This window comes from Humulus lupulus, chromosome 2 (genome assembly GCF_963169125.1).
Source record: "Humulus lupulus chromosome 2, drHumLupu1.1, whole genome shotgun sequence".
Taxonomy (NCBI): domain Eukaryota; kingdom Viridiplantae; phylum Streptophyta; class Magnoliopsida; order Rosales; family Cannabaceae; genus Humulus; species Humulus lupulus.
The window spans coordinates 95,863,013-95,884,551 of record NC_084794.1 but is presented as its reverse complement, the minus strand read 5'-3'; the positions used below and the strand labels follow the sequence as shown (position 1 = coordinate 95,884,551).

General features: G+C 34.5%; 1 long non-coding RNA gene across 1 annotated transcript; it reads left to right on the top strand.

Moving 5' to 3' along the window:
* The first annotated feature begins 11,870 nt into the window (after positions 1–11,870).
* On the top strand, positions 11,871–15,076 carry LOC133816208 (uncharacterized). Its single transcript, XR_009885076.1, has 6 exons — positions 11,871–11,940; positions 12,371–12,480; positions 13,253–13,748; positions 13,962–14,066; positions 14,161–14,236; positions 15,021–15,076. It is a non-coding gene; the product is annotated as an uncharacterized LOC133816208 (long non-coding RNA).
* The last annotated feature ends 6,463 nt before the right edge of the window (positions 15,077–21,539 follow it).

The following is a 21,539-nucleotide window of genomic DNA, read 5'->3' as shown; positions in this document are numbered from 1 at the left end:
GTTCCACCAAACAAGGTGGTGGAATCGAACCCCGAACCCTTGGTCAAAAACCCTTGCAAATAACTCTAAAAACCCTTTCTGGAAACAGGGCAGTGCTACAGCACTCTTAGGAGGGCACTACAGTGCTACAAGCAGAAGCTAAATCCCCCAGGAAGCATGGCTTAGCGCTACAGCACCCAAAGGCTAGCGTTGTAGCACTAGTCACAAACAGGCAATATCTCAATTTTCCTTCCTTCGATTTCCTCGAACCAAACTCAACCAAAACTTCCCCAAACCTTCACCAAACTCAAAAACAAGCTTATTAACACACTCCACTCATCCCAAGCACCCCAAATACTCAAAACCCAAGCACATGCATCCCTAATCTCAAAATTCACCATAGCCACTTCTAGACTTCAAAACTCAGCAGAAACCAGTCAAAACATCAAAGTTTAAAGCTTAGACTTTCATACATTTAATGGGAATTTGATTTCAAGACAACCTCTACACCTCCTTAGCTTTCTCTTCCTCAACCTTTGGCCTGAATTCCCTAAAGTTCCCATCAAATCTAGCTTATGCACCATAGGTCAAAAACTAAAACCAGAAACTGAAGAAGCTACAAAGTCTTACCTCAAGTGATGGTATGTTCTTGCTAAACTCCTGCCAATTATTCAAGCCTAGCTTAGAATCCTTGATGCTCAACCTAACCTAGATCCCCTCTGAGTTTTGCTCCAAGAAAATGCCCAGAAATGGTGAAGGAGATCACCAACTGACTCCTAGGAAACAACTTTGTTTTCCTCCCTTTATTTTTCTTTCTTTCCTTTCTTTCCTCAGACTTCTATACTATTCTACAACTTCCACTAACATAAAGCCTCAGTTTTACCCATCTCTATCTGCGAAATGACCACAATACCCTCCCCTTTAATCCCAAGTCCTTTAATCCACTTAAGGGCATTTTGGTCATTTCACCCGATTCCCGCTAGTTCCTCAAGTGTCTCTAATATTTTTCCGCTTACTTCCCGATACCTAATTAATCACCAATAATATTCCTCGATGTTAAAATAGACTCCAATATACTCACTAAATTCCCATTTATACCCCCAGACTCACCCCGAGCTGGGTATAAATCCCCGCCATGACTTTCCCGCTAAACCGCTCACTAGGATCGTCTCGAGTCACAGATCACAGATATATCCACATAATAATGTGGTCTCAACAATTATCACATATATGTATACAATTATGCCCTTCTTACCTAATTGGGGCCTACATGCATACTAATACACATAGTCATGCATCTCGAATAGTCAAATAGTCATATAACATGCTTTAAATCATAACCATGCATTTTACTCATTAAAGTCACACATAATTCCCATTATGCTCTCCAGGCACACTAATCAAGGCCCTTAAGTCTTATTAGCGAATTTGGGTCGTTACACCAATGCTCGGATGGCACCTTCTCAACATGTTCGTGCTCACCTGATCAAGATGAAAAACTACTTTCAGGAAGCTGAACTGCATGGAGCCATAATAGATGAGAAACTCAAGTTGGTTTAATCCTCAACAATATCTCTCCAGCTTTCCTGCCATTCACCACCAAATATGTGTTGAATAAACTCAATTATGGTCTGACACAGTTCATGAATGAGCTTCAGACTTTTGAGTCTATCATGGGTGGACCAAGTAAAGGAGGAGAAAAGAAGACAACTACTACTACTGCTGCTGATCCAGCTAAGGCTGAAGCTAACAAAGCTTCGTCTTCGAAAGCTGGAAACAAGAGGAAAGGTGGACAAAACACCAACCCCAAGCCTGCAAAGGCTGCAAAGACGAGTGCACAACCAAATGCACAGACGCCTAAGGGGAAGAACAAGAAAAAAAAGAAAGGTAAAGGTAAGTGTTTTTACTGCAAAGAGAATGGGCATTGGAAACAGGATTGCCCCAAGTTTCTAGCAGCTAAAAACAAAGGTAATGATTATAGTTCATTTATCTTGGAAACATGTGTTTTAGCGAATGATAAATCCATTTGGATTATTGATTCTGGATCTACTAACCATGTTTGTAATTCTTTACAGCTTCTTGAATCGTGGGAGGAATTTGATGAAGGCAACTTAAAGCATAGAGTTGGGAACGAAGCATTCATCAAGGTCCAAGCTAGAGGAATAGCTCATCTGAAGTTCGGAAATAAATACTTAATTTTAAAAGATGTATTTTTTATTCCAGATTTTAGTAGAAATATAATTTCAGTTTCCATGTTGCAATTAGAAAAATTTGTTATGACTTTCACAAGTTCTAATATATCTATTTCCTTCAATGGATCACAATTGTGTATTGCATGTTTGGAAAACGGGCTTTATATTCTGCGACCTAACGAACCCCTCGCTCTTAACAATGATTTATTCAAAGTAGCTAAACCCAGGACCAATAAACGTCAAAAGACTGATAACGATAATATGACGGATTTATGGCACTTGAGACTAGGTCACATTGGCTATGATAGGATTCAAAGACTTACAAAGGACGAGCCTTTGAGGGAACTCACCTTAGGTGAATTACCTGTCTGTGAATCTTGTCTAGAAGGCAAACTGACCAAGCGTCCATTTTCTGCAAAGGGTGATAGGGCCAAAGAACCACTTGGTCTTGTGCATTCAGATGTTTGTGGACCTTTGAATGTACAAGCCATGGGTGGTTTTGAGTATTTCGTCACTTTCATTGATGATTACTCTAGATACTCATGTCTTTACCTAATGCATAGGAAATCAGAAATATTTTCAAAGTTTCAGGAATACCTACCAATGGCTCAGAACCAATTAGGTAAAACGTTAAAGATCTTACGATCTGATAGGGGTGGAGAATATTTGGATATGCAGTTCCAAGATCATTTAACTGAACTTGGGATTTTATTACAACTTACTGGCCCAGGTACTCCGCAACAAAATGGTGTAGCGAAACGCCGGAACAGAACTTTATTGGAAATGGTTAGATGCTTGCTTAGTTACTCAACTCTACCAACTTCGTTCTGGGGACATGCAATTGAAACCGCAAAAGACATTCTCAATTTCGTGCTGTCTAAATCAATCCCCAAAACACCTTTAGAATGCTGGAATGGTCGTGAACCTAGTTTATGCCATTATAGAATCTAGGGGTGTCCCCGCTCACGTCCTGAGGAAAAATGAGGGAAAGCTAGAACCGCGAACTGAAGTTTGCATGTTTGTTGGCCATCCTATAGGTACTCGGGGTAGACTTTTCTATAGTCATTCAGAAAAGAAAGTGTTTACTTCTACAAATGCTACTTTTCTGGAAAATGACTATGTCCAAAACTTTCAAACCTCGCAGCAAAGTAGTTTTAGAGGAGATGGTTAAAGATTTGACTCCAACCAATGTTCCATCATCATCAACGCGAGTTGATGATGAAATTCCCATTCTTCATGTCCCACCGACGCAAGTCGATTTAAATGAAGAAAGTACCACTGTTCTTGAGCAAACAACCACAGAGTCTCGTCGTAGTGGAAGGGTTTCTAGGAATCCAGTTCACTATGGTTTGGATGGTGAAACCAATATGGTTGACACCAGTGATGATGATCCATTATCTTTCAAACAGGCAATGGCTAGCTCTGAAAAGGAATTATGGCTCGAAGCCATGAAACAGGAAATGGAGTCCATGTACTCAAATTTCGTCTGGGATCTTGTGGAAGCACCTAGTGACTTAAGGGCCATTGGGTGCAAGTGGATCTACAAGAAGAAACGAGGTGTTGATGGAAATATCAAGACTTATAAAGCTTGATTAGTGGAAAAGGGTTATACCAAAATAGAAGGCATGGACTATGAGGAAACTTTTAGTCCGGTAGCCATGCCCAAGTCCATTCGCATCCTCCTATCCATAGCAGCCACTCTCGACTATGAGATCTGGAAAATGGACATCAAGACTGCTTTTTTTTAATGGAAACTTGACGAAGTCATTTATATGGATATGCCAGAAGGATTTAAAGTAGCTGGACAAGAAGGAAATGTTTGCAAGTTGAATTGGTCCATCTATGGACTTAAGCAAGCTTCTCGTTCCTGGAATCTTAGGTTTGATGAAATAGCCAAAACCTATGGCTTTGAACAAAATATTGATGAGCCCTGTGTTTACCAACTGAAGGCAAATCAAATAGTGGTATTCCTGGTTCTTTATGTGGATGATATCTTACTCATTGGAAACAATGTTAAGAAATTATTAGATATGAAGAATTGGCTGAGCACTCAATTCTAGATGAAGGATTTGGGTGAAGCAAGTTATGTTCTAGGTATCCAGATTATCAGGGATAGAAAGAACAGACTCTTAGCTCTATCTCAAACAACTTACATTGATAATGTGCTTGAACGTTTCTCAATGAAAAATTCCAAGAAAGGGCGTCTATCGTCCTGCCATGGAATTCATCTTTCAAAGAAGCAGTCTCCCCAGACTCCTGAAGAGGAAGATGCAATGAGAAAAGTTCCTTATGCATCTGCAGTTGGAAGTCTGATGTATGCCATGTTGTGTACTAGACCAGAAATCTCCTATGCAGTGGGAGTAGTGAGTAGGTATCAGTCAAACCCAGGACCGGAACATTGGATAACAGTTAAGCATATCCTAAAGTATTTAAGGCGGACTAGGGATTATATGTTAGTCTACAAGGGTGGTGTTTTGAACCCTGTAGGCTACACCGATTCATATTTTCAAACTAATGTCGACGAGAAAGTCTACTTCTGGAATGGTGTTTACTCTTGGGGGTGGAGTTGTGATTTAGAGAAGTGTAAAGCAGTCTGCAATCTCAGATTCAACCATGGAGGCTGAGTACATATCCGCGTCAGAAGCAGCTAAGGAAATAGTCTGGCTAAAGAAGTTCTATTCGGATCATGGTGTTATTCTAGAAATGGATAAACCGCTTATGTTGTTTTGTGACAATACATGTGCGATAACCAACTTGAAAGAACCTCAAAGTCACAAGAGGAGTAAGCATATAGAAAGGAAGTATCACATTATTCGAGAATATGTGGCCAGGGGAGATGTGAAGGTTATGAAGATTGTAACTGAAGACAATCTTGCAGATCCATTTACAAAGACACTACTAGAAGCTACATTTGATAAGCATATCAAGGAAATGGGATTAGTAGAATTAAGACATTAGTTTCAATTAGTGCAAGTAGGAGTTTGTTGGGGTTTTATGCCCTAATTAAAACCCAATTTCTTTGTAATCTCATTTTATTATCAATAAATGAATAGAAATCATTTTTTGACTTGGTCAATCACTTTGCTCACATGTTTTTATTTTCATGATTATTTGTTTAATATAAACTTCTATTAAATCCCGAGCGTATAGCTAATCATATTTATAGTGACGTAATCACAGTGGAATATAAATATGATTATATGTTCAAAATAAGTTAGTCCTAAGAGTAGTCAGTGCACAGGATTTACACTGACTTGCCAATCTACGATATGATCTACTTACACATTATAGTGTTATGTTCTTTCCAAAACATTAGCAAAGTAGATAAGATTAGATGTATTTGTTACATCGGATAGGAGCGATATTGACAGTTGATAAGATAAGTAAACATACCGTTATTATCTATTTTAGTCATATCATATAGTTGACCATAGGTCAATTCAATCTCTATTCTGAGTGGTTAGTATTCTAACTGATTGTATTATTTGAGTTCTTTGACTTGTTCGTTACCAGCTTACACTACGGACTAGCCCATACTTACATCTTGGGAACTCAGTAGTATAATTGAGTGGGAGTGTTTATCATAGATATCAACATCTATAGCTTCTGATGAAGACGTGAAATGATGGTTTCCTTTTAGTTTGGTTCAAGGTGTTAAATGATAGAGATCTCATTTAAGTAATTAAATTAGTTTACTGAAATATCATTTACAAGAAACTAAGTGTTTTAAGGATAAAATACAATGAGGGGGTAAAACGGTATTTTAGTCCCATCTCATTGTAGACCGTCTATAGAGGATTGAGTGACAATTATGGTTGTAACAATGGATAATTAATAGCGTATCTATATTTGTTATAGAGAGTTCTATGAATTCAAGAGTGCAATTCCGAGTCTATAGTAGAGTCACGAGGAATTAATAAGTTAGTAAATTTATTTGTTAGATTTATGATAACTTATTGGAGGTTGATTTCATAGGCCCATGGTCCCCATTGTACCTTGGATAAAATCATCTAGATATTCTCAATTAATTGATTTAATTATCAATTAGAATTATCAAAGTTGACCAGGTCAATTTTGGATAGTTTCACAGAGTTATGTAATTTTGAGAAGAAAAGATAAATTAGGACAGATGTATTAATTAAGATAAATTGATATCTAAATTAATAAATAAGTTTAAATCAAGGTTCAAATTTTAAATAATTAATTTGATAAAGGATTTAAATAATTATTTAATTAATTAAATCAATGGAAAATAATACAGGCCTTGATTTTAAGTCCAATGGGCTTATAATCAAATGGGAAATTTCATCGGCCTAAAGCCCATGATAATTTCGACCTAGGCCTTCAAATTGGCTATTATTTTATTGATTTTTTAATTAAATTAAATGGCCTAAATGAGTCTATAAAAGGAGTGCTTAGAGAGAAGTCAAAACACAAGTTCATAAGTTCAGAAGTCAGATTTTCTGATAGGTTTTAGATTCTCTCTAAACATAAGTCTCTTTCTAAGCCTCTTTGTTATTTTCTCTTCTTATCTCTTTATCTATCTCATGTGTTGAGAATTGCCCACTCTAGTCTAGGTGATTCTAAGGATACTTTGGAAGGCTGTGAAGAAAATTGAAGATCAGTTCAGTTTCTTGATTATACTCCGCGACAGAAAGGATACAAGGGTTGGAGAAACTGAAGGAAGGATTCATTCATTTTGCTGCGTATATTGTAAGTATTCTTATCATTGTTGCTCTTTGAATTCAATTTTAAAAACATGTTCTAGGTTATCTCATATTAATTTGTTTAATATTAGATCTAAATGAAAATAAATAAATATCCTGTATGAGTTTTCCCAACAGTAAATGCGCACGAGTATGATTATGCCTGTGAATGATTGATTAAGCATGCTGAATCTCTGTATATGGATATTTGCAATATGATGAATGCATGATAGCATTATATAATTGAGAAAAGCATTGACTTATCAGTCAAGGATAGCAACAGTGCTGAGCGTTGGTTGAAAAGCATTGGCTTATCAGTCTAGGGCGACAATAACGTTGAGTCCTAGTTGAAAAGCATTGACTTATGAGTCAAGGGTGGAAATAGTGCACTTAGCGCTGGTCAATATGGTTAGATCTAATCAGGAGCGCATCATACACTTATCCGACCCAATGGTCATAGAAAATAAAGCGCTAGGTACGTTGGGCCAGCTCCAAGGTTGGTTATTCAGAGGATAGGGCAATGGGCCCCGAGGTGACTTATTAGTCCCAGATCCTAGGGCGCTTAGCGCAGTGTGATTTATTAATCTTGTAAATTGGGAAACAAGCCCTCATATGATTCAGTTAATCATTTAATCAGGGCATCTGGTCCCATATGACATTGTAGTCATTTATATGAATGGTATGCATGCATGAGTAGGGTTATTATTGCTGGGCATGCTTATTGTGATTTGGAAATGTGTTATTCACTGCTTATGAGCATGTTTAATTTTTCTTGCTGGGCCTTGGTTCACGGGTGCTATGTGGTGCAGGTAAGGGGAAAGGGAAGCTAGACCAGCCATGAGTTGGAGAGCTTAGGTGGCGACGGGTTCATATGCGGCCGCTTGACTACCACGGCAAGGTTTCTCAGAGGAACTTGGGTTAAACCCTATTTTCGCCGCTTAGGTTGGCGGGTTGTAAATTTTGAGTTGTAATTACCCTTTTGAGACTGTAAACAAATTTGTAAATGTTTATTATGGGTTCCCATGTACAACTTCATGTTTAATGAAATATCCATTCCTTTTGACCAAATTTTTTAACCATGGACTGTTAATCACGTTTAGTACACAGTTATGGCCAAATGACTCGTTATCGAGCCTAGCACTATTTAAAATACACAGTGTAACGGTCTTGGCTAACTAGGTCGTTACAATTATTCCTTTCAATCATTTTGAAGGATGACCTCGTTAGTTTTGCCTTAACACAAGTTTCACACTTATGATTTAAATCAATGTGGAATTTTGGTATGTAATTCAAGTTAATTAATCTATGCAAAGTGTCATAATTAACATGTCCTAGTCTTCCATGCCATACATTTGAAGACTCAAGCAAGTAAATAGAAACGTTATTAACTTTATTGATAATTGGTTTAACAACCATTCCAATGAGTTTAAAAACCAATCAGTTACATAACCCCTTCCCACATACATTCCACTTTTAGACAAAACAACCTTGTCCGACTCAAATACCATACGAAATCCATGCTTGTTCAGTAGTGAACCAGATAAAGGTTCATATGGATATCCACTACATACACTACAACAATATTGAGTATATATTACATTAAAGAATAGCATATATTTAGAAGTGCTATTATTAAGTGGGGGGATTAAAAAACACAGAACTGAATAGTGGGGATTAAAAACACACGGTCTGATTTTGGCGCCATATGACTAAAAACTCAGGCGGCAAAATGAATTTCTGCCAAATTCTCTTTCTCTCAGCCTTTCTCTAAGTTACCCTTTCTCTCAGCCTCCATCTCTCACTCACGAAGCCCTCTCCGCCCTCACGAAGACTCACCGCCCTCAACTCATCTCTGCCTCACCGCCCTCACGAAGTCTCTCAGCCCTCAACTCATCTCTGCCTCACCGCCCTCACGAAGTCTCTCCGCCCTCAACTCATCTCTGCCTCAGGAAGACTCGCTCCAGAGTCGACAAAAAGTGTGAGACGACAAACATTGAAATGTTAAGATTCAGAAACAGAACCTAAACGTTGGCAGCCATTCTAATTCTTTCTCTCAGTTTCACTTCCGCTGGGCGGCGCTCCTCTCCGCTTCCTCACTTTGATCTTTCAACTCTCCTCTGCTTTATGTTGTTCTAGTTTCTTCCACTTGTTTTCTATCTGATTCGAAATTGATTCTGAGCTAAGAATCTAAGATATGTTTGCACCTCTTATATGCACTTTTCTATTATTGTGATGATGATTGAATTAGTCTTTTGCATTTAAATGCGAATTTGTATGCGTAAAATGGAAGCTTTAGTTGAGTAATGAATGAATATGAAAAAAAATCTAGAGAGAATAAAAAAAATATCATGGGTCTTTGTAACAGCTCATATAAATATAGTGACGAGTTCAATAAGTTTGTTCTTATTTTTACCAAATGTTTTGGTTTAGACTGTTGAGTATTCTATTGACTATTAAAATTTTTTCACTTCAAAGGTAATAAATATATCGAAACGTTTGTTTCTATAGATTCTATTCTACAAAATAAGTAGTTCCATTGTCTAGGGTGAGTGAAGGTGCTTGAGTTATTTAACATGGATGAACTAGGCTAAATATAGACTGGTGTATATTGTTTTTGACATTGAATAGATGGGTTGTTGTTTTTCTTAATTTCTAGCAATGGTTACTACTTCTAGTACTATAATTTTCGTTCACATGGTAACTTTTCAGAATGGTTTTGAACATTTTGTGGGATACTGATCTTCTAGCTAAAATTTAACGACTTTTTTGTTTTCTGTAAGTTCGATGCCTCCATTTCCAGTTTTGGTTTGTTGGTCCTATTTGAAAATTATGGGTCATTGCTTCCAAGTTCATCGTAGATGGTATCTCTTATAATTATTAGCTCTACTTTCCATGTCTTTAATGCTTAAATTCTTAATCCTCTTGTCCAATTTTTAGTTCAAGGAGCTGTTGGGGGGTCGTACCACAGTTGTATATTTATTGGTGGACATTTTGATCTTTGGTTGTGGTGGTCTGGGGCTCTTAGTTGTTTGGTTCTTAGCTTCATTCCTCTTCTTGTAGGTGAGAACAATAAAACCTCTATTGCAGTTTGTATAATATGCAATTTTTCAACGTTTATTTTATTTTGGGATCTAAAATTTATTCGGGGAGCTTTCTGATGGGAAACCTGGATTATTTTTAAAGCTAAGATTAGAAATCATGCACATCCCAGTTTCAGAATCTTGGAGAATTATGTGTACATATTAGCTGAAAATCTAAGAGTTATAGGTGGTTGCTTATAATTGCCTACTATATGGTCTGAATCTTTCAGGTAGGTCTTTTGTGCATTATATGTATGCTTTTTTGTAAGAGTGAAATCCAAACTAAAGAGCATGCAGAAGGATAACACTAGCATCCCATTAACACTAACTGGTCGGGTTCGACATCGAAGACGTTCAAATGAGGTTAGTCACATCATAAAATCAGGTTTTGGTCATTGTCATTCACATTTAAAATTAATGATGTTGTATTTATTGGGTTTTGGATTTGTTATAAGAGATGGGATGATGGGTACAATTGAAATTTGAAAATTTTCTAATAATAGCTGATATTCAACCTTGGATTTTTTTTTTTGAGATATCCTGTTGGCCTCTCAGGTTGTTCCAGATGTTAGTATAGCCAATGGAGGCAATTTACTTGTTGATGACGGTAACAAGTACAGGTCTATGTGGATACGAGCATGCTCTTCTGTTTGGATGATTGGGGGATTTGCATTCATTATATATATGGGTCATCTCTGTATTACTGCTATGATAGTTGTTATCCAAATCTTTATGGCGAAAGAGCTGTTCAACCTACTAAGGCGAGACCATGAAGAGAGGCATCTCCCAGGATTTAGGCTGTTAAATTGGTCAGATTACTAATTTCTTGTCGTGGTAATAGTTGAAGTGTGATTTTACAATTGAAACAGTCAACTTATATAATGATAACTAATGACGTATTTTGTTTTCTTTCATTGTTGACTTGTATGCTCAGGCTCTTCTTCTTCACTGCCATGTTATTTGTATATGGTCGCATTCTCAGTCAATGGCTTTTTAATACTATAACTTCGGACAACTTTCTCCATCAGTTTGTTAGCAGCCTTATCAAGTATCATATGGTTATCTGCTACACCTTATATATCGCAGGTTTATTGTATGGTGACAATTTGGATTTTGCTATCAGACATTTCATCTTAAAGCCATGTTTTAGTTTAAATATCACTTAGCATTTCATTTACTTGCTTCTTTTTAGTTAGCTTTATATATAATTTTGAATCAAGAATCCTGTCTTATTGCTCATTGCTTTTTGGTTAATTTTTCCGTTGGCTTTAGTTCTTTTTTTTGGTTATGTTTAACTGGATTATATTTATATATTTCTTCTTTATTTTGTGCTTTGGCTTAGGTTTTTTGTGGTTCATCATTACATTGAAGAAGAAGAGGATGTACAAATATCAATTTGGTCAGTATGCATGGACACACATGATCATGATTATTGTGTTTACGCAATCCTCTTTCATAGTAGCCAACATTTTCGGCCATAAGTATCTGCTGGCCCTAATTTCTACTGTTATCACACAGCCATATCACATTCTGTTTTACCTGAACTTTGTTAACCTAATACTATACTCAATTGTTCTTTATGTACTTAAATTCCTAAGTCCTCTAATACATAACAGTCGTGTATCCATATATACACTAGTCCTGTTATCTTGCTTGTATGACTCAAGTAGCGTGTATTAATTATGCAGTTTTGAACTCACAAATAAGAAAGATTGGTTGATGCATGCCAAAACCTGCAGCTTAGCAATGAAACTTTTGAGATATATACTGAGGACTTCCATTTTAGTTAAACACCATGGATAGCTATCACTTCATTGTTATGTTCTTTCACTTGAGTTGAATCCTACAACTAGCATCCTTGGAAGAAGGTGAATGGTCAGAGACTGATAAACCTTATTCTCTTTTGCAGAATTTGAACCACAAAAATATTGTGAAATATCTTGGATCCTTAAAGACTAAGAGTCACCTCCACATAATTCTTGAGTAAGTGGATGTAAAACTTGTGTATGATATTTAATTGTGTGACTTTTATTTTGGAAAGTCCTATTATTTACTCCGGTTAAAATTTGTAGATATGTGGAAATTGGTTTCTGTTTGGCTCATGAATCAATACCAGAGATAGGATTTATTATTTTTGCCTTCTGACTTGTTTCAGATACTTAATTAGTAGTAAGCCAGTCATATTACTATGTTTGGAAGCACTGAATTATACAGAAAACTTTTCTTTCTGCACATAAATGGATAAAACAAAATAAAAATGTCGTTTGCAATTTATTACTTGAAATAGAATGCAAATTGACCTTTTATTTAAAAAGAAAAAAAATTAATATATATATATTTGAAAGATAGATCTTAATATATTGAGTGCATATCTATGCATGGTAGACTGAATGTAATTTATTATTGGTTGCAGGGGGGAAGAAATTTTACACTACTGTTGATACTTTGACTCAACGAGAGCCTTATTCAATGCTTGCTACAATGTTCAGTGGTTGGCATACTGTGTGTCAGGATCCTGAAATGGTATTTAGTTTACATATTATTCCTTCAGATTTCATTTTATATTTGTAGATATATGACTGTGTGTGCGCTAGAGAGGGATTATCTATTAGCATATACATACAGAAATGTGTACTTTTATATCATCTGTAAATGTTCATACATCTGTCTGTGCTATGCGTGTAGATGCATATATCTACATAGACTGTGTCCCATAAGTTGATAATTTAAAATTTTAGTCTATATTAAAGAGGTTAAAGTTTCTGTCCGAATTTTGAATGGAATGGTTTATTCCAAGAAAATATTATATGATTTTATGGTTCTAGAATTATTTTAGTATTGCATACAATAAAAAGCAGAATAAATTTTGGAATTGTGGTGTGAAGATATGGTTATTGCGCGGTTTGGCTGGAAAGAAATGACAGGAATTTTCAACATAAGGAAAGCTTCTTCGAAAATCTATGGGACGGAATAAACTTCTGTCTTAGTTTGACTTTAAGCCGGATCTTTCGACTGAATGTGAGGCTTTGATGTGGTTTGTTTCTGCTTTTGTTATGGGCCTATCTATGTTTGTGTTTGATGCTTCTGGTTATAGTCTCTGCAATCTTTATTGATGATACTTAATAATAATCTAGTCTTTCTCTTTCACTTTTTTTTTTCCAAATTTAAAGATAAATAAGAGAAAGAAGAAGTGATAAAGCAATGAAAGAGTTTATGCTTTGTTATAGGTTAAGATTTAGTTCTTACAAATTAATTTTGAAACACATCAGTCCTTATACTTATTTATTATTTGCAGGGATTTGTATTTGTTGATAGGGATGGAAAACATTTCCGACACATACTTAATTGGTTAAGGGATGGTGTTGTTCCTACATTAAAAGACTCTCAATTTGCCGAGCTTTTGAGGGAGGCAGAATACTACCTGCTACCGGTAAGTAGAGTCTAATACTTATTTTGTGTTAACATCAGGATATTGCTTTGTGTATATTTACATGTAGGTGCTCTTACAATTTTTTTTTTTAGTTCGGGATCTTTTTCATTTGATTTTCATGTGCTCATTGTCTACATATGGAAGTTGATCGTTCATATCAATTAGCCAGACATGTCTTAATGCATTGTTATAATAATTCTTGTTTTGCTTTATGCCATGCCCTTTTTTTTTTTTCACATCTTTGGATTTTCATTGTCAAATTTGAGGAATTTCTCCTATAAGTTTCTTTCTATAGAAGTAATATTGATCATCCGAACTTGATCAGTACTCAAGTCAAACAAGACATTGATCCAGAATCCAGGTATTTTGTTCGTTGTTTCTTTTTTATTTTCAAGATTTGGTGAAAATGTAGAGGTTTCCACGTAGACATCCAGTATATTTTGTGAACATGAAAAATCTTTTCTCTAAATCAGAAGTCATTTTTACAAGATGACAAGCAATTTTGAATTAGTTCTTTCGTGCGAGCTTTTCACAATTTTAGTGCTAACCTTGCTGTATGTCCGTAATCTTGCAGTGGTGGGATGAATGGTTACATTTTTGTTTCTAATAGACCAGTGCAGCCTGCGCAAATAGATTCACCAATTAGTGGCATGGATATGATTGCTGATAATAAAGTCTTGTAAGTTGCATGTTACTTCCTCATCACGTCTGGACGTATACAAATGAGAATCTTTGCTATCATATTTGATAAATCTTTGTTTCTGTTTATTTAGGTCAGTGTTCTACAAGTGTCCAGCCTTCCATGTACACATTCCTAGACCACCAAGTGGAGTTCATTATCCAAATAAGGTACAATGGTTTGTATTTTTTATAGCAGTTAATATTCTAAATCTTGGAAGTTTAATGCAACATAATTCTATGCGGGACTTGAAAAGAGTTCTGAAATTTTACTAGATAAGGATATACAACTTTCTTCTATAGCATGTGCTTCCAAACAATTCTCATTGGAACTAATGAAAATAAATTTTGGTAAGGAAACCTTTGAAAATATTTTAATCTGAACTAGTTAATTTGGTGGTAGTAACTCAAGAGGGGTAGCTCAAATGGTGAGGCATGTAATTTACTCCAACAAGATCTGTTGTTCAAATTTTTCCTGGGCACCTACATAGCAATTGCTATGGTTTCTTGTTCAAATTTTTTAGGTGGAGAGCCTAGTTAAAAAAAAAATTGGTGGTAGTAACTTTCATTACCAATGATTTATTTTTGTGTTTATGAATCAGTTTATTAACCTTGTTTGTTAGTTTTAGTCTGGACTCTAGAGTAATTGTTTGTGTGGCATTAATGATGCCTGGCATCTCAGCTTTTCCAATTAAATTGTGTGATTGGATTGGAAAACAAACATTTGGTTTTGAGCACCAATGGCACCTTTTAACTTTTAAATGACCCGATTTTTACACCTACCTTTTAATTTGAGACAAAGTGTTGATGGAAACTTTTCAATGAGAAAACTTACTTTATTTGATGCTCCCAGTTTCTCTTGCTTTGATTATAAACGCATGTATATAATACACACACACACAAACACAAATATATAATTTGGGTCAAGCTGATTTTTGGTATTATGTTTATGCAGTCTATCCTCAAGAAGCATGTTAAACCCACACCATTTTTTTGGCATGAGAAGTCTGCTATTGTTGGACGGTTGCTTTCTTTAAGGTGAGAAAGCCCTAATATTATCTTTTTATAGAGCAGATTTTGCTTGTAGTATAATTGCATGGCCAGCTGATAAAGTTATAATTAGATAATTAACTTTTTTTATGTACTCTTTTAGTTTACTATAACTTTAAGTTGAAGCATTACTTATTTAAATTTTGTTGTAGCTAAACAAATGGACTCACAACAAAGACAAGTGCACAAAGGATGATGAATTGAAGGATGGAGCAAGTTTCACGCATGGTTTACTTTTGTGTATCTTGTAATGTTTCTATTTTTCATTTTTGAAGTAAAAATTGTTCAAGATTATAAAAATTTATTATGTTATGCTTTCAAACTTAAGTTAGAACTAAGATCTCATGAAGTAGACACATTCATGGTTTGAATTAGTTATTGTTTAATGTAATACTTATGGTTTATCAATCTATTGAGAATTACATTTTTTGATTAATTTTGAATTTTTTTTTATCAAAATCTTTTAATTAAAAAAAAACCATATAAGTATACTTATCAAAATAAAATTTAAAATTTTATTACTATATGTTATGATTTAAAAACATATTATAAGCGTAAAAAATCGTTATGGTTTATATAATATAACAAACTAAAAATGTTATCAAAACAATCAAATGTAACAGTTGAAAAGTGTTATGAAAAAAGTACAAGATTAAACTTCAAATTTATAACCAAAAACTCTATTTAAATGTTATTATTTGAATATTATAGCACCTAAAAATGTGTTATTGAATAGTTTAAGATAACACCGAACATAACATTCAAAAACTGTTATAGAAAAGACTGGACTTTTAATAACATGGGCTGTTAGCATTTTCAGAAGTGCTATCAATAGTCCCGGTTAACAGTTTTTAAGTGTTATAAATACTATTTTTTCTTGTAGTGATACTACACATTGTTCAGAGTCAGATCTTTCCCCGTCGTCATTTTAAGGATCACTTTTCCCTGACCCTCAATCTCAGACATGGTTGAGTTTCCCATAAATAGTTTCTCTCCATTGGTCAATTGTTCAAGAAATTTGAATAGACCCTTGTCTGAGCATATATGTCAAGTAGAACCAGTGTCAATCAACCACTATCTAGGGTTAGAATTGACAAGATTTACCTCAGACACCATCATTGATAGAGTTATATCACCAACATCTTTTGAGATGTCATCCATCATGTTAGTCTCATGATTACGGTTTTTCCTTGGCAGTCTATAGTCCACTGACTTGTGACCTGACTTATTATAGTGAAAGCACTTGCCAAGGAATTTGAACGGCTTTTTGGAGATTCCTCCTTTTGGTCCGAACTTGAACCCTTTATCGTTGGGTTTATAGTTCTTCTTTCCCCTGGAATTTTGAACTTGCTCCATCAGATTGGCCTTAGCCACATCTTGTCTTGAACTCATTTTTTAAAAAATTTTGTTGTCTTCTTTGATATGAAGTCTAACAATTAATTCTTCAATGGTCATCTGCTTTCGCTTATGCTTAAGGTAGCTCTTGAACTCCTTCCATGCAAGGGTAGCTTTTTCAATCAAAGCAGCTACTTGGAAGGTCTCACTCAAGATCATTCCCTCAGAGTAAATCTCATGTAAGATTAATTGGAATTCCTGAGCTTGACTGATCACAATCTTGGAATCTACCATTTTATAGTCAAGGAACCGCCCAGCCACTAATTTTTTTGTGATAACATCATTAATTCTACATTTTCGGTCTAATAATTCCCACCGTTCTTTAGCCGTTTTCTTTGTAGCATAAATTTTGTACAAAGAATTTTCTAGACCATTCATAACATAGTTACGATAGAGAAAATTAGATTTGATCCAATCATTAATAACATTATTGACTTGGACAACATCCTCATCTTCTTTCAGCTTTTGCTCGTTATCAGTCACGAATCTCGCAAGATTCATGGTAGTCAGATAGAACAACACCTTTTGCTGCCACCTTTTGAAATTCTGTCCATTGAATTTATCAGGTCATTCCCCAAATCTCAAAGGATGGCTCGTATTAACTGAGACTGAAACCGTTTGGGTATGAGCTTGAACAACCAGAACTGAGGTCTCAGCTGATATGTCATCGTTCCCACCACTTTGGTTTGTTTCAGTTGTCATATTGCCTGAAATCACACTACAAACAGTGTTAATTTCCTTTTGGAAATTTCACATAGAATTTTGCATTATACTCGTAAGATTATTCTCAGGAAAACCAAGAAGGGTAAAAATCCAACCATTCGTGGTCTAACCTCTCGATGAATATTTCTTTTGAGTATTTATTCAAACCCTAGTTGACAAATACATCAACTAGATAATTTTCAAAGAAGACTAGGAAGGTCTCACCCTTGCCGCAACAGTCTAGTTTCTTTGAAAATATTCAGTTCCGAGGAGAGTTTGGAGGGGTGACAATGGTCCTACTTAAAAGTTAGCTTCCTTGACAAAACTTCTCTAGTGAGATTTTGTTTAAGTTCAGAAGAACTTCTCGCAAACAAAATGTATTAACATAATATACCCAAATCATAGAGAACAATTTAAGATGTAAGCAATAACATCATCTCATAAATCATAGATATAAAATATCACCGGACAATAGATATATTAAAAACTTATAATACATAAAATATATCCAACATTCATATATTATATTAAAGAAAAATAATTTGTTTTAAGATTGTAGTAATAAATGTTTCTAATATAACATTTGAATAATAAAGCATGGTAATAAACAATCTATCTATTAAATATAACGAGTTGAGAAAATTAACCGTCGGTGTATACTGAACAGAAGGATATCCGAGGGCCGTGTAGCACCCAGTTTCCTTAAAAAAGACTCGCCACCTCTCGTTGGTGGAAGAGCATTTCTGACGTCTGTCTCCCAGGATACAACAGAGAACAAGTAAGTTGGCGCACCACCGAATTACTTCTGATGAACTAAGTATGCCCAAACTCTATCACACTAGAGAACTCTAAGAAATCTAATGGATAAATTAGGAAATACTATACTGAGTGTATATATTAGTCTTCGAAGGAAGATATATATATATATAACAATATTAATTAGGTGTACTTTTAACTAAGACCATAAGGTCTTATTTATAGACTTTTCCAAAGGCAAACTTTCATTCACTAACAATGTGGGACAAACCAAAATTAAGTTTTTCATTCATTTTTTGTAATAACGTAGTTGACTTAGTCAACTTTTCTAATAAATCGTGCCTCAAACATGTGGACTAATCTTGTCGAGATCTTCAAGCTCCTTCAATCTTTCAGTTGACCCATCTTCACACCTTGCAACAGGGAGATCAATCCATCAATACCTACTTCACCAAGCTTAAAATGAGCCCTTAGAAGTGAAGCATAATGTTAAAAGGAATTATTTACAATTATAATTTCCTCCCTCAATAATTATGCTCTTCTCAAGAAATTAGTAACACATTCATAATGTTCCATAAGTGGCACATTCCCAAAGTCAAGGTGACATTATAACCTAAACAACTTCCAACCACATTCCACAAATTTACCTTAAGCCCAAGATGTGAGAATTGCTACAAAAGTTACATCGTTTTAGGTTACAATCCTTCCTGTTGGTAGTTAAAATCATATAAATATGCAAATGTACACAATCAGCAAGTAATAAAATGATAACTCAAATATCGTATCGTAAAGGATTGTTTTAGTTATGAATTGTAAACTAACACTTAACAATTTGGCCTAAGAAACTTATGATTTAAAATGATTTGTGATTGAACTAAACTCATTCGAAACTGAATTATTGTAAAAATAATCAAATGCAATATGAAAATAAGTATCAAGTAGTAACAATGATAATTGGTAAGCTAGGATAATAAATTTCCCCTATTATGCAAAAACTGGCAGCAATGTTGTAGAAATGGCATGACAAATTGACAGTTCATTAATCAAGTATTCCAATTAATTCCACAAGTTTATGTTGAAATCATTATGGGTTCAATTCTTTAATTAAAGTGACACATGTCTATGCCAATTTAACTTCCAGAACATATATTAAAGCACCAATTCCCCAAGATTATGCAAGGTAAATATATATGTCTATACCTCTACAAAATTGAAAGTCAAAAGAAGTTAATCTTGCACCATTCAAGTCCTATGTCTAGTAATTATAACCATTTTTCAGCAGCCACAATTAACTCAATTACTGACTAAATGTGATCAATCAATAGCAAGCTTTAAGCATGGACAACAATGGAATGAATAAACATCAATTTTCATTTAATATCATGAGCAAAGTACCACAAGCCACATAATAGGGTTCCTTAATATATCCTAGCGATTGGGAATTTAGTTCATAGCTATTATCTCAAAAACAACCAAAATAATCCCAACCATTGTTCGAAATACAATCAATGAAAAGAAATTAATACTAAAAGAAAGAAATGCAAGCCAAAATTGGAGTATTCTCCCAAGTGTCCTTCTCTCTCCTTGTCCTCCTTGATTTCACGTTAATGGCGCTTCCCAGAATTGTTTTTTTTTCTTGTACTAGGCGATTGCTTCCTTTTCTAGTTGTGGCTGGTCATGTATCCCCAAAGAGTAATGATATGTGAACCAAAATTATGCACCAAAACATTGTGGCGGTTTCATTTAACCAATCAAATTTATTTTAAGCGGGATCCACTATTTTAAAAAACAGTGTCACGTCAGTTGGTGTAATATTTTGGTGCATAATTTTGTTGCACATATCATTATTCATCCCCAAAAGGGAAAAGTGGTGAAGATGATGTACACTAGGGTTCCCATTTCTCCTCCTTAAGCCCATGCGAGCCCTTTTCTCTTTTTATCCTCTTGTTAAAGCTTGGACCATTCAATGAATTAAAGGCCCATTAATATTAAATCAACCCAATGATATTTTTTTTAAATACATATTTTTTAGGTTTTTTTTTTAGTTTTTTACGGTTCTTACTTTATTTTTTCCTTAAAAATACGTACTCAAGTTTTCAAAAATACGATCTTAAGAAAAACAACTAAAATTAATTTTGAAAACAATTCACTACATTAGCCCGAAATAAACTTGAAAAAATACAAAAAAATAATATATATATATCTTAATATCTAAACATCAACCCAAAAAAACCTTAAAATAACATAAAAAAAAACTTGAAAACAACACACAAAAAAAAGAAAAAAGAAAAAAGAAAGAAGACAAAACTGTAAAATTTTTCTTAAAACTATAAAATTGAAAAAAAATTGACCATAAAAATGTAACTTTTTTAGCAAAATTAAGTATTTTATGTAAAAATATCTAATTTAAATTCCATAAAAGTTGGCTAAATAGATGATGTGTCTGTTAAATATAAAACAATATTATGAGCATAAATCCATAAATCAGATTCAAATCAACATTGCATGCTCATACAACAATCCAGGAACACATTTTATTTAGAGCATTGAATTGAATATATAGAGATGAAACATACTTGACATTGAGTCTCCAATGTTCATCCTTGAATATCTCACGATCTACACAAAACAATATTAGAACAAACAATGCAAGAGAGAACTTATGGAAAGCAACCCTTACCAAAACCACATACCTCACACTTTACCCAACAACACATATGTTCTATATATATGTCTCGTATGCCTTCTTACCCTAAGGGGTATATTGGGCCTATTGGGCTTATATTATTAGATATGGTGGACTATGGTTTAATGGGCCAGCCTATAGTCTTTAGGGTGCTACCATGTGCCTCAATTGCAATTAGATTAATATTAACCATCCCATTATGGTCTTTAACTATTCGTAGGCACTCTAGAAAATGATTGTGATAATGGAATTATGTTTGTAATTATATTAGTCCATATAAAATTCTAACAGTGTCAAACTCTCATGTGGCCTCCAAAATGACCTTAAACAAATTCCTCGTTCCAACTTTAAGCATCTATCTTCTCCAAAAATTTCCAATTTCTACTAGCCACTTTCCAAGAAAAAAATTGACATTTTAAGTATATTTTTCCAACATAATTTAATAATTTGTACTAGCTTCCTAAAATTAATTTTTAACAAAGACAATGAAAAACACAAAAATACTCTAAACCAATCTTTTCTTGATTAAAACATAAGTTTAAAAGAATTAAAATAACTCTATATCCTAGAGTTATCACTTTCATCTTCAATTTTTCAAACACATTTGTAGCAACATTAGTAAACCAAACTTTCCATAAAAATCTATTATTGTTGTGTCCATGAACACAATCAATTGAGCTTCATTCCTAATAACATGGCCATGTATTTTCTTTCCTAGTTAAAGAGCTCCTTGACCATTCAAGCTAGAGCATGAGGAAAATAAACAAGCATATGTATCTTCATTCAGTTTCATGAGACAACTTGTTGATGTGTGAAATTTTCAATCAGAGGTGCAAAAATTTTCAAGAGAAGTTTTGTGATGGAAAATAAGATCAAAAGAAAATT